General features: G+C 44.5%; 1 long non-coding RNA gene across 4 annotated transcripts in view; it reads left to right on the forward strand.

Annotated features, from left to right (window-relative positions):
* LOC132531416 (uncharacterized) overlaps positions 1-13,089 on the forward strand; it is a 73,113-nt gene that overhangs the window by 4,218 nt on the left and 55,806 nt on the right. For all 4 annotated transcript variants that reach the window (XR_009544095.1, XR_009544096.1, XR_009544097.1 and 1 more), the window contains exon 2: positions 6,866-7,055. This is a non-coding gene — a long non-coding RNA (uncharacterized LOC132531416). The remainder of the gene's footprint in view (positions 1-6,865; positions 7,056-13,089) is intronic.

Genomic DNA, 13,089 nt, shown 5'->3' on the forward strand with positions numbered 1-13,089 from the left:
TGGTATTCATAATTCATATATTCAACAAAAGACTTATCTCCATAACAAAGAATTCTTACAAATCAATTAAAAAATAATTAAAAATAGGCTAGACTTGAACAACTAGTTCACAAAAGAGGACAGCTAAAAGAACAATAAATATATGGAAAGGTGTTTAACATCATGAGTCATCAGAAAAACGAAAATTAGAACAACAATGACAGGGGACACGGGTTCGTGCCCCGGTCTGGGAAGATCCCACATGCCGCGGAGCGGCTGGGCCCGTGAGCCATGGCTGCTGAGCCTGCACGTCTGGAGCCTGTGCTCCGCAACGGGAGAGGCCACAACAGTGAGAGGCCTGCGTACCGCAAAAACAAAAACAAAAACAAAAAACAACAATGAGATGCCACCACACATCTACCAGAATGACTAAATATTTTTTAAAAATTGAAAGTATCAAGGTTCGCCAAGAATATGGATGAATTGGGTCTCTTCTACTTTCCTGATGGGAGTATAAATTGAATATTTTGGAAAAGTCTTGGAAGTTATACTAAATCTATGCTAATTATGACCTGGCAATTCCACGCCTAGATATATACCCAAGGTAAATTAGTGCATATGTTCACCAAAAGATATGTACAATTATTTTCATAAACCTTTCTTTGTAATAGCCAAAAATTACAAACAACCAAATGTCCATCAACAGGAGAATGGACAAGCAAATGTGATTTAGTCATCCAATGGAATACAGTACAGCAATGAAGAAGAATGAACAACTGCTACATAAAACAACATGAATGAAACACAATGACATGCAGAAGAAGCCTATGGTGAATTTAAAATGGCCTTAAATTTTTTTTGCCATTTCTCGCATTGGTTCTTGAAGTAGAATATGATGTAATAAAAACCTGGGACTTCCCTGGTGGCTCAGTGGTTAAGAATCCACCTGCCAATGCAGGGGACATGGGTTCGAGCCCTGATCCCACATGCCACGGAGCAATGCACCATAACTACTAAGCCTGCGCTCTAGAGCCCACGAACCACAACTGCTGATCCTGCATGCCACAACTACTGAGGCCTGTGCGCCTAGAGCCCATGCTCCACAACAAGAGAAGCTACCACAATGAGAAGCCCATACACTGCAACGAAGAATAGCCCTCACTCACCACAACTAGAGAAAAGCCTGCGCTCAGCAATGAAGACCCAACGCAGCCAAAAATAAATAAATAAAATTTTTTTAAAAACCAAAAAAACCTAAAACATGTGCCCAGATCTAATCCTATCCTAACACATACCCCTTAGACAGCAAAATACCAGAGAAAAATTTTGAGCATGCATACCCATTATACAGATATGTATTTTTGTATATATTATATACATGCAGGACTGTTCTAGTGATGTATATTATAGAACACTCATAAATATATAAAATAAATGTTTATATGTTTATTGATAAAATAAATAAAAATTTAATTTACTTATTAACATAATAAATAACTTTCAGTGAAAATACTAGTAAGAGTTATGCAATTAAAGAGTTCACTAGTCTTTAAATCTTGGCTTAATACTGTAATACAGTGATTTGTAGTTTTTGTCCTAAGTTCAATTTAATACTTCTTTTTAATGGCAGTCATAAAAGAAAAAGATACCTCACAAAGATGCATAGAACCAAGTGTTTTCATAACAATGGACACATGTGCAAACATCTAGTCTCAAAATGCTCTCTCCATAGCATGTTACTTCAAAAAAAGCAGTAACTTTTTTTTTTTTTTTTTTTTGCGGTACGCAGGCCTCTCACTGTTGTGTCCTCTCCCGTTGCGGAGCATAGGCTCCGGACGCGCAGGCTCAGCGGCCATGGCTCACGGGCCCAGCCGCTCCACAGCATGTGGGATCTTCCCAGATCCGGGCACGAACCCGTGTCCCCTGCATCGGCAGGCAGACTCTCAACCACTGCGCCACCAGGGGAGCCCCAAAGCAGTTACTTTTTTATGCATTAAACAACTGAGTGCCTAGCTTGTGCCAGACACTTTTTTTTTTGGCTGAGTTGGGTCTTCATTGCTGTGCGCGGGCTTTCTCTAGTTGTAGCGAGCAAGGACTATTCTTCGTTGCGGTGCGTGGGCTTCCCATTGCAGTGGCTTGTCTTTGGTGCGGAGCCCGGGCTCTAGGTGTGTGGGCTTCAGTAGTTGTGGCTTTCAGCCTCAGTAGTTGTGGCTTGCAGGCTCAGTAGTTGTGGCTCGCTGGCTCTAGAGTGCAAGCTCACTAGTTGTGGTGCACGGGCTTAGTTACTCCACGGCATGTGGGATCTTCCCGGACCAGAGATTGAACCTGTGTCCTCTGCATTGGCAGGCAGATTCTTAACCACTGCGCCACCAGAGAAGTCACCAGACACTTTTTAGATACAAGGAGGAGATAAAGCAATAAACAAAAACATCTCTACCTCATGAAGCTTACATTCTAGCTGAGGGAGACGCATAATAAACAAATAAATAATTATAAAATATGTCAGATAGCAAAACACTGCCATGAGGAAAAAGAAAGCAGAATGTGAAGATTGGGGGTGGGTGGGAGTTGCTATTTTAGACAAAATGGCCTAGGAAGGCCTCTCAAAGGTGAAATTTGAGAGAAGACATAAAAGAACTGGGGGACTGGGACTTCCCAGTGGTCCAGTAGTTAAGACTCCGCTCCCAATGCAGGGGGCCCCGGTTCGATCCCTGGTTAGGAAACTAGATCCCACATGCCGCAACGAAGATCCCGCGTGCCGCACCTAAGACTTGGCCCAGCCAAATAAATAAGTATTAAAAAAAAAAAAAAAGGAACTGGGGGACCTAGCCATTTAGATTTGTTGGGGGTTAGCACTCCTGGTGCAAAGACCTTGAGACAGTAAGGTGGTCCTTAATAAGCCAGGAGGAGGTGGCAGAGGGCAGGAGGTCAGAGAGGTGGCCGGGCCAGGTCATGAGTAAGTTCTTGTGGATAATAGTAAGGACATTAGAGTTTATCCTCGGTGAGATGGAGAGCAGAAGAGTGACGGCAGCTGACTCATAGTTTAGAAGGACTGCACTGGGTGTCTGGAGAGTAGATTGGAAGGGGCTGGTGGAGGGGCAGGGAGATCACTCTGGAGGCTACAGAAATGACCCAGGTGTGGGCTGCTGGTAGGGTGAGGGTGGAGATGCTGATGAGAAGTGGTCACCTTCTCCATAAATTTCAAAGGCAGAAGTAAAAAGTCTTTCCTTACGGGAAGGGGTGTGAGGAAAAGAGAAGAGTTAAGGATGACAGCAACGTTTGGGGTCTGAACCTACATAAGAATGCAGTTGCCATTTTACTGAGACAGGGAAGACTTAGGTGCGGGCTTATGGTAGGGTTGGGGAAAACAATCAAGAGTTCAGTTTAGAAGATATTTAAGTTAGTGATGTCTATTTGATATCCAAGTGGAGATGCTGAACGTGCTGTCGCATAGATGTTTGATGCTCAGGGGAGACGTAGGAACCGGAGGTATAAAGTGGGGAGTCCAGAGCCTGGCTAAGGTCATCAAGGGTCTGAGAGTAGACAGAGAAAAAGGTGTGAGATCTAAGACTGGGCGCTGCAGCGTGTGCACGAGGAGGGGCCAGAAGGAGGACCCGGAAAAGGAGCCTGAGCCAAGTGCCTGGGGGTAGAAGGTGGCCAGGAGCGTGCGGTGTCCTGGATGCCAAGTGAAGAGAGCGTGGCCAAGAGGAAGAAGCCCTCAACTGTGTCCAGTGCTCCGGAGAACTACGGGAGGACAGGGACCGGGGGCCCACCGGCAGATTTGGACAATGGTACCATCAACGACAAGAAAGCCAAATAGAGTGTGTTCAAGAGCGCAGACCTCACCTGTCAGGAACTCTGTTGCAGACAGAGGCGGGGGAGCCGTAGCTGTTAGGCGATGTAAAGTCCAGAGAGACATTGGTCTGCTTTTGTTTCTTTGCTTGCTTAAGACGTTTATAAGCTGATGGAAACGAGCTGTCAGAGAGGGAAAAATGCTGATGCAGAAGAGACAGGGCACGATTTCAGGGGGCTCTCCCTGAGCTGCGAGAGGGGCGCGGGATATGCGGCCCAAGCAGAAGGGCTGGCCTTGTAGGCAATTCATCTGTGAACTGAGAGCGTGTGAGCAGGCTCAGGCACTGGTGGGAATGGCTGGAAAGGCTTTCCTGAGTGTTCCAGTGAGATGGGAAGCAAGTCATCAGCTGAGTGGGGTGGGGGCTTGTACGAGGTCTAAGGAGGAATGGGAGGTGTAATAGCTCTTGGAAATGGGGGAGTTAAACCCCAAATCTAATAAATTGTCAGGCAGCATTAGGGGCCCCCTGGGCGTCTGTGATCGTAAATATAGAGATAAGGCCACTCAACACATCCAGCCATTCAGCTGCTCGCTTGGTTAAAACATCCCATTTACTCCAAAGGGACAAGTGAGGTGTATTCACAATTCCAAAAATATCTGCCAGGCAGTATGCCCCTGACAGCCACTTGTTATCACATGTCCAAATCTGATACTTTGATTTTGTGTAAAAAGGAAAAAAAGACAACTCATCTGCAAGTCTGACAGGTCTTTTCAGTATTTTGCCATGAGACAACCAACAACCTTCGAGGTGGAAAAAGGACTTTCACGGGTATTCAGCCCATTACAGGTTAGGGTGACAATCCCGTGGCATCTGCAAGGTCTTGTGTTTATAAAATTAGCCAGATCCGTGGCATCCTGCAGCGATGTGCACACTTCTGCCTTCCGCCTTTGCTGCCGCTTCCTGCTAGTGCATGAGGCCATGGATGGATTTCACCCGCGGCATTCTAGGCAACCTTATCTCAGAGTCCTTTTATTATTCTAGTCAAAGCAGCCACTCTTTCATTGGTTATATGGACACAATCTTACCCGAAATATTGCTTTTATAAAAGAAATTATTTACTGTTGAGAATATATGCTCCCGGGTGCATCTTCCCATTAGCAGCTCCTCGAAAGTAATTCCTTCCATATTTCATTTTTGAAACAATCTAGTGACTACCACGAACAGGGACTTGTTAGAAACGTCTGTATTTTATCCAACTATATAGCAAACCTTCAAATTGCAAACCTGTGTAATTTGTTCTCATACTTGTTTCTTCTAAATTTTCAGCACTTTCTACGTCTTCCAACATTATTTGTTGTCTGTTATTTCAGCCATATTTATTACAACAGAATAGAAAACTGATAACTATAAAATATAACTTTAGGGAGTAGATAGATGCTTTAGAAAACGCAGCTGGGTAGGTAGGTACCATGACTAGGTGGGGTAAGTGCACAGAATTTTTATGGGGTCATCAGGGAAACCTCCCTGAAGAAGGGCCAGGTGAGCCAAGGTGGGAATGCAGTGAGAACCGTGCAGGACTATGGCGGACTATGTCCCAGGGAGAGCGACAAGTCCCGAGACGGAACCGGGCTTGGTGTGTTTGAGGAACAAAAGGAAGCCTGTGTGTCTGGAGGGTAACAGGTGAACAGTAGAGTCATTGGCCTCGGGGTCAGATGCTGGGCAAGGCCCAATTGCTGAAGGTCTCCTGGACCCACGGGGCTAATACGAGGCCAGTACACCCTTACAGCCCCTTCTACGTGTTACACCAGGCATCCCTGGTGGGTCCTGCCTCCTGGCCACCATCACTGGCTCCTACCAGGGAGGCGGGAAGGGACTCCTGGTGGATCAGCTATGGCTGCCTTGTCCTGCCCACTTAGCCCAGACCTGTGTGTGGGGATAACAGGCTTCACAAGATTCTGACTCAGAGAGAGCAGGGAGAGCCTGGGGGAGCAGAAAAATGGGGCCCCACATAGGCATAAGCCAGGTGTTGGGGCTTCACTGGGAAGGCAGATACTCCCACCCCAGGAGTGGAGGAAGGAAGGGCCTGAGGACACCAGGGTGCAGCCCCCTCTTCTCACCGTTCTTACTGAAATTCACTTCCATCTAAGGGCGTGCATTTGTTAAAACCCTCCACGAGTCTTCCGGTCAAGGGCACTAACAGCGCTTTCCTTGGTGAATGAGAGCCAATGCATATGTAACGTTTTCTGGGCCAAACACCAGTCTAAACCTGTTAACTCCTTTGAATATTATCAGCAGCAGCAGCCCCATTTTACAGACAAGAAAACTAAAACAAAGAGATTTTAAATTTCTGTAAGTGGCCGAGCCAGGAGTCAAAACCAAGTAGCCTAGTGGAGAACATGGTTTTGGCCACATGGCCCTCTCTGGAAGGTCAACCTCATGAAATACGGCAAAATACGGCCCTCCACAGTAGGTCCCTGTGGCTTAGCCAGTAATAAGATATTGACTACGTTAAGAACCTCAGATGATATTGTAAGGCTCAGAAAATGTTTGAATATAATTACTCTTAGTTCAGCAGAAGCTGAGGGACAATTCAGTACTGCAAACAATATTGTTTTATTAAGAGAAATTCTGTATTTCAAGACCACAAGTGACCTAGTGGCTACTGATTTAATGGGGAAGTTATTGGAGGAGTTTGATGTGTTTCACTCTGTCAAATCCTAGCCCCAATAGGGACATTATTTAATTAGTGAGACTGTATCAAACCAAAGATCACACAAAAACCAGAAATGACTTAGAAATTATTACACTGATTTGATGAATGCTCTGTGTTTCAACTTACATCATCTGTAAGCAGTTTTATTATATAAACAGATATAGTTTGGTTTATTTAGAAAATAGAAGGGAATGTATTTTTAAATTGTGATTTACATAGAAACTTATACATAATATATATTTCCCTACCAGTTGTTAAATATGAGTATTTTGAATATTTCTTCTGAGGCCACAGAAGGTATTTCAATTTAATTCTAAATGTGTTGAGAAGTCATTGAAGGATTTTGTACAGAGGAATGACATGCTCTATTTTATTCTTTTAGTTGTTATTCAGGTCTCTGTATGGGGAACAGACACAGATCACAAGGGTGGAATGAAGATGGCTAACTGGGAGTGTCGACTGAAAAAACGCACCACCTAAAAGTTGGGAATTATGTTTTATTCAGCGGACATACTGAGGACTTAAGCCCGGAGACAGCCTCTCACGTAGCTCTGAGGGATTTCTCCAAAGAGGTAAGGGAGGAGCCAGGATATATAGGAATTTTTTGCAACAAACAAACAAAACAAAAAAAACCCAGGTAGTCGGAACATCAAAAGATTACTGTTAATTAAAGAAAAACCAGAATCTCAAGTTAATGCATTTAGCACTTTTCTACGTATGGGCAGGTGCAGGATGCTCATTGAAATAATTTCTTTGATATGCACCTTAGCCATCTGGGGCCAGTATCCTGCTCGCTCCATCCTGAACGCCCTCCGGGTGCACCATGGGGACGTGGGGTGCCTGTGGTTGCTGAGGGCTTGATGACCGCAACAGCGTTTGTTTACTGATATGGCAGGCGACATTCTCTGTCCACAGGAGGCTGTTACAGGAATCCAACCCAGACATGGGTGTACTTGGATAAGAGCACCGTCGTGGGCAGTGGGATATAGATATACTTTGGAGGTGGAGCCAGCAGTGGATTGGGTGTAGTTGTGAGAAAAATCCTAGGGATCTAGGATAACGTTGTGAGGTGAATGGTGGAGCAGAGATGGTTATGAGTGGGTTTGGGGTGAAAATCAAGATTTGGGACACCTCAGGTTTGATATGTCTCTTAGAAATACAAGAGGAGACATTACATTTAAATGAATCTGGAATTCAGAGATGTTCTGGCTGGAGACGTGGATTTGGGTGTCCTAGTGTCAAAATGAGATTTAAAGCCCTAGGACTAAATGAGAACACCTGGGGAGCGAGAGTAGCGAGTGAATGAGGCGAGAGCCCCAGGCTGAGACGCGGGCTCTGTGACCTTTAGAAGTCAGAAGGGCAGAACAATCTAGTAAAGGGAGTACAGAAGGAGTGGCTAAGGGGAATGAGGAAAACGGGCGGAGTATGGTGACCAGAACCACGTGAAGAAAGTGTCAAGAAAGAAGAAACATCAAATGCTATTAAGAGTTAAGCATAAAAAAACCCGACAAAAATAGTTAAGCATAGAGTTGAGCTTAGCACAGGACTTAGCAAGATGCACGGCACTGACAAGACGGTTTTAGTAACGTGTTAAGGATGACAGTTGAATTGGAGTGGGCTCAAGGCAGAGCCGGAGGAAAAGGGTAGACCGTCAGTAAAGGCCTGTAAGGAAGAGCAGGGAGGTACAGAGAGGGTAAAAATGTGAACTATTACAGCGGGTTTGTATGTGAATGGAAATGAAACATTGACTGGGGTGGGGGATAGAATTACAGGATCAAAGTCCTTGAGTGGATGAGAGGGACGGATCTGACCCCAGATGAGGCCACCCTGAGGGGCTGCATTATTCTCACCTGACCAGGCCATGGAAATTCCTGGAATGTGGCCACCTCTCAGCCAGGCTGGGGCCCCTGTCTGCCGGGTGTGGCCACATCTGAGCATCGGAGCTGGTTCCACCACCTCCTGAGGACCTACCCCCCTCCCCTGGTGTTGCCAACATCCCAGGGCTTGGAGCCCAGGACATCTCAGCTAGATTTTAGTTAAGAGGTTCTGCTGAGTGTGGAAATAGCTAAATACTATTTCTAGGAGGCGACAGAGCAGAGACTCTGCAATCAGGAGAGTGGATTTGAATCTTGGCCCTGAAACTTCCCTGCCAGCTGTGCGACCTGGACAAATCACTTCTCTGAGTCTCAGGTTTCTCATCTGCAATGTGGAGATGATAACTGTACCAAGACGCCTTCTGAGATTGTGAGGTAGAAACGGGATAGTGGGTGTGAAGAGGCTCCGTCAAAGCTCTGTAAGCTGGGACGGGAGATGCAAATGCCATAAATTGTCCTGAGGCTTCATTCACTGTATCATTCCCCCATTCATCTCTCACAACAGGCACAGCTTGTAGAGGAAGCATTTCTTGGAACACATTCCTGGGCACTCCTCTCTGTGGGTTTAATTTTCATAACTAGACTTTTAAGCTTTTTTAAAGATAAGAGCAAGTGCTTGGCTCCTTGTGAGAGCCTCCAAATTTCACTACAGACATAAATATATCACGTCAAGATCACCAGCTGAGAGGGAGGGGAGACGTATTATTATCTTCAAAGCTTTCTGGGAACCTATTAAATGCTAATAACAAAGCACTGGGATAGTCTAGAGTGCAAACACCTGTCACATGCATGCGCTGCCTTTCTCCTTGGGCGCCCATCAACATTTCTGCTGGAGGAAGAGAGAATCAAGTGTGTCCCCGAAGAATGCACCCTCCGAGTGCTCCAGGACCTGCTAGCGGCCTGGCCTATCCACACCTGAAGCTGAAACCCCCTGTGTTTTGCGTAGTGCTAGGGAGAAAGGTAAAGAAACAAATACGGGCTGGGTACAGGGTGTTTGGAGCCATAAAAGGCCCATTACTAAGGTTATCTCATCACTGAGTTGGGAGGTAATCGTTCTCTCCTCATCAAACTGGGAGGGAAATTGAGGCTCACTGGCTCACGTGGCCAACAAGAGCCAGAGGGGGCCACGGTAACTCGTTTCTCCCTGCTTCAAAGCCCACTCGTTCTGCTAACAGCGTAGGTGCTTCCTAAAGGTTTTCGTAGTGAACGAGCGAGTGGATGAATGAATAAAGTCCTCCGGATGCAAAATTGCCTTTTGTCAAAGGACATCAACAGCCATAGGCACAGCCCCGATTACACAGAAGCAAAACCGCCTTGTAAGATTCATGTGAGGTCTCAGAGTGTGGCCTGAAAAGCTCAGGAGTTTCCCAAACTCTCGAGTGATAAGATCACAGGCAGGTTGCAGAACCTGTTGGGGGCTGGTTTCTCCATTTCTAATCTTGGGGCAAACATGTCTTGCTCCTCCCTCCCTTCCAGGAAGCAGAGTTAACAGAACACAGGTGTTTGTAGCTCTGGCCACGAGCCTTAAAGTCCTTGAAAGATGAGTCCTGGCGCGCGAACCTCCCGTGGCCAGTACTGGCTACGTAACTCGTGGGGCCCAGCACAAAATGGAAATGTTATGCCCGTGGATTGAAAATTAATAAGAACTTCAAGGCGGTGGCCTCAGAGCAGTAAACCGAGGCTGGGGCCCTTCTGAGTATGGGGTCCCGTGTGACTGTACAGGCCGCACACCCACGAAGCCAGCGCTACCTGTGGCTGTTGATTCTGGAGAAGGGAAGAAAAGATCTTAAAAGGAGATTGGTGGGACATCTTGGGAGCACCCAGAATAGGACAAATCAATAAAGTCACCATGGAGATCAGGTTCTAGTTTCTTGAAAGACACAATTTCAGACTAGAAAGAGGGCTAAAATTCATCTAGTAAAGACAAATATCATATGATATCACTTATTTGTGGAATCTAAAAAAATAGTACAAATGAACTTATTTACAAAACAGAAATAGAGTCACAGATGTAGAAAACGAACTTACGGTTACCAAGGGGGAAAGGAGGAGGATAAACTGGGAGATTGGGATTGACATATACACACTACTATACATAAAATAGATAACTAATGAGGACCTACTGTATAGCACAAGGAACTCTACTCAATACTCTGTAAGGATGTATACGGGAAAAGAATCTAAAAAAGAGTGGATATATGTATATGTATAACTGATTCACTTTGCTGTACACCTGAAACTAACACAACTATATCAAACTAAATCAACTATATTTCAATAAAATTTTTTTTTAAAGTATTAAGTCCATAAGGACCAAGGAAATGGGAGGAGAGGCAATGGTAATTGAAGAGGATTTGAAAGTGGGCATGTGGGGTAGGAGGACGCACAGACCAGAAATGGGGGAATTGAGTGAATATCTGAATACTGCCCCTCCCCCTTCCTAGAATGCCAGTAGCAAGTTTTATATCCCCACCCAAGGCAGGAGATAAGAATCTTCTCTGGAGTAAATCCCAGAGACTACCATTTGGGATTCTTTACAATGAGCTGGTTTGAAGTTCTGTCCTATTAGACTGAAGCCCTAGGACCCAAGTCTGGCTTATGTGCAAAGAGATTTCTAGGCTCCCAAGTGAGAGCCGATGGCTAAGTACCTCCAGACACAGGGGAAATCTTCTAACTTGAAGACAGAAAACAAAACAAAACCAAAAAAAATGGGAAAAAGAATTGGGAGGATCAGAAACAACCTCAGACTGACAATCTCCCTGAAAAGAGTAGGGATGATCTATGAAAGAAGAACCAGAAAGCTTTGGGGGAAAAAAAAAAATCCACTAAATAAGGAAAACCTCTGGAAAGTTACATATACGACTCAAAATAAAAATTCAATATAAAAAGTAGGGCTTCCCTGGTGGCGCAGTGGTTAAGAATCTGCCTGCCAATGCAGGGAACGCGGGTTCAATCCCTGGTCCGGGAAGATCCCACATGCTGCAGAGCAACTAAGCCCATGAGCCACAACTGCTGAGCCTGTGTGCCACAACTACTGAAGCCTGCGCGCCTAGAGCGCCTGCGTGCCTAGATCCCCTGCTCCGCAACAAGAGAAGCCACTGCAATGAGAAGCCCGTGCACCGCAACAAAGAGTAGCCCCCGCTCGCCACAACTAGAGAAAGCCTGTGTGCAGCAACGAAGACCCAACGCAGACAAAAATAAATAAAAATTTTAAAATCTAAAAAAATAAATAAAGCAAGAGGATACGTCTAAGAGGTTAAAAGCCAACTACTAGAAATGCCAGATAGAGAGCCAAGGGAACAAAATTATGAAGGAAACTTCTCAGAACTAAAGCATGATTTTCCAACTCAAAAGAGCTAGCTCAAGGGATGGGCCTAGCACGGAGAATGAAAAAGACCCATGGTCAGGTACACCACGGTGAAGTTTTTGACTCTCAGGGATACAGAGAAGATATTATAAACTTCTAGAGAGAAAAAGAAGAGGATCAGAATCAATGGACCTCTCAACAACACTTTGGGATCTAGTGGACAATGGGCCAATGCCTTCAATATTCTGATTTATATCCTACACTTCTATATTCAACCAAACTGTTCATCAAATGAACATAGAATAAGATACTTTCAGACAGGCAAGAACGAAAATCATTTACTTCCCTTGTACCTTTAGTGAACTACTGGAGGTAGTGATCCAATAAAACAAGGGAGTAAACCAAGAAAGGAATACATGGAATCCAGGAAGCAAGGGATCCGAAGCACAAGAGGCAACATGAATCCCCACGATGTTGGTGAATGGAAATTTCTGGTTGACATTGGTACCGCATACAGTTTAAATTGGAGAACTTGGAAGGAAGGCTCTGAGAAGAAGGTCTCTAGGAATAAGATGAACATGATATATTTGAGATTACGGAAAACATTATTAATAGAACTGAAGCAGGCTTTATTGGGAAAAATTAAATGTGTAGAAAATCAGGCACATGGGAAAATGAGTAACTCCAGTAAAAGTGAAGGACTGAATAACTAAGGTGTTATGGGGTGGGCAGAGAGTTCGAGTGATGCTCTAGTGAATGACATTTGCACAATCATAATTAAATATGTCCTGACTATAACTACACTGGGGGGATAGGGAAGTGGAAGTGGGAAGGTGAGGGAGATCTGAGTCCTTATTTATCATTGTAGGGACTCAGTAGTAGGGTCTCAAAATGTAAATTAATAATTAAGAAATAGGGATAGCTCCAGTCCATGGTTTTTAATATCATCTGTAAGACTTCCAAGTTTAAAATGGTGAAGGAAAGGTGTTCCCACTTCTTTTTTTGCTCAAAAACAACCAAGGAAAATAACAAGAAACACAAACTCTATTCTTGACACTTAGCAGACATTGCAAATCTGAACCATTAAATGTGAACCGCTAAGTGGCTAGAAGAATGACAAAAAAGCGAAGGAAGATGAATCCAAATGCCAATAGAAGCATAATTTATTTATAATAGAATTCACCAATTTTAAGTCTACATGATGAATTTTGACATATGTCTTTAGTAGTGCAACTGCTGTCAAAAATATTATTTAGAACATTGCAGTCAGTCCCCGTCCCCATCCCTGAACCCCTAGCAAGGGCTGATCTGCTATCACCACTCCAGGTTCTCGTTTTCTAGAACTTCCTATGAATGCATATAGTATGTAGTCTTCTGTATCTGACTTTTTTCACTTAGTAATGCTTTTGTGATTCATCATGTTGT

Source organism: Lagenorhynchus albirostris, chromosome 13 (assembly GCF_949774975.1).
Source record: "Lagenorhynchus albirostris chromosome 13, mLagAlb1.1, whole genome shotgun sequence".
In the NCBI taxonomy this organism is placed as follows: domain Eukaryota; kingdom Metazoa; phylum Chordata; class Mammalia; order Artiodactyla; family Delphinidae; genus Lagenorhynchus; species Lagenorhynchus albirostris.